Consider the following 1,660-nt stretch of genomic DNA (forward strand, 5'->3'; position numbering starts at 1 on the left):
AGTGTGACGGGGATCCAGTGAGGGGGGCTCGACCCCTGCCGAGAGGCAGGGGGAAGGGGGGGTGGCGGGGGACGTCCATACATGTGATTTGCAGATGATTGACTCGGTCGAACCGGGTTCTCACACCCTGCTGTCGTGTTCACGTAAAGAGCATGCTCATGATATCGTGATCCCTTTCTAGCTCAGAGGAGGAGGCTGGAAGCAACCCTTCCTGGTCCTGCCTGGCATTTACACTGAGAGAGAGAGAGAGAGAGAGAGGGAGAGGGGTAGGGAGAGAGAGAGTGAGAGAGAGAGCAGTGTGTCACCCCTTCATGTGTCAGCCAACACCACCGTGTCGAAAAGGAACCCACGTACTTCCTCTTGGTGGTGGAGAGAATAAATCTGTCCCATCCATCTGGCGGGATCACGAATGACAAGAAGGTCCTCCCAGCGCAGTATGACACAAAAAGGAAAGTAGGAAGAGAAAAGAATCGGGAAAGAAGTAATAGAGTTCAGTGGATAAGCCGGGCGATGGGTGGGTGGTTTTCGCAAATGGGAGCCGCATTGCTTTGCATAAGCTCTCTTCTGCAAATACATACACACGCACGCGCACACGCACACATGCACACGCACACATACACTTGTGCCTCATCCATAATGAGGCAGAGGAGAATCTCCCGATGCTCTACCACTACTGCATGAATAAGGGAGAGGGGTTCCCCCAGGCCCTGAGTCCTACCCTCACTTCATCAACTCTTCCCTCAATGCCTGATAACTTTCCTCCCTTTACACCCCCCCACCCCGGCCCCCCCACCGCCACCCCCCACCCCTGCCCCCCCACCGCCACCCCCCACTCCTTCTGATCCCCCCGACACACTTCATCTCTCCTCCTCCTCCTCTTTCTTCTCCTCCGCTCTCTACTCTCTTCCTCGCTCCTCTTCTTGTGATCCCTTTGCTCGTCGTAATGTCTTGTGAATAAAACATGGGGGGGGGGGTGCAGGGCGGGGCCGAGGGGGGGGGCACTCTGTTGCGCAGCCAACTCTCCTACCGGCGAAAATGAAAACTATTAACATAATTGACTTTCTGCGCCTTCTAATGAATTGGCCCAGCTTCTGTCGAGGCTGCAGGGGGGAGGGGGAGAGAGAGAGAGGCAGAGAGAGGGAGAGAGGGAGAGAGTGAGAGAGAGAGAGAGAGAGAGAGAGAGAGAGGGGGGGAGAGAGGGAGGCAGAGAGAGAGAACGAGAGCGACAGTGGGATGAAATTAGTTCTAGGCTCACGTCAAGCCGAAGCCTTGCACAGAAAAAGATGGTGGTTTGTTGGTGGAAGGAAATCCCACGATACCTAATTTTGTGGACTGTTTGGTGAGCTGACCCAACCGGGCGCTAAAGGTTACAGCCACTGGGCCGTGCCATCTAAAGAAAGAGAAAGAAAACAAAGTGTCATTCTAACCGGAGAAGTTGGAGCAACCGCTCTATTAAAACCCTATGGCTGTGTCCCCAAGCTCGTCCCCCAAATGTGTGGCTTGGTCTGGCTGCGTTCTAGTTCCAGTCGAACGTTTCGATAATATTTCAGTTTCTAATGAATAAAATAACATAAGTTACCCACCCACTAGCACAGCCCAGAGCCCACTGTGGAGCGATACTCTCTGTTAGGGTTAGGGTTAGGGTTTTTTGGGGTAACTC

The sequence above is a fragment of the Gadus macrocephalus genome, chromosome 23, assembly GCF_031168955.1.
Source record: "Gadus macrocephalus chromosome 23, ASM3116895v1".
NCBI classification, from domain to species: Eukaryota; Metazoa; Chordata; class Actinopteri; order Gadiformes; family Gadidae; genus Gadus; species Gadus macrocephalus.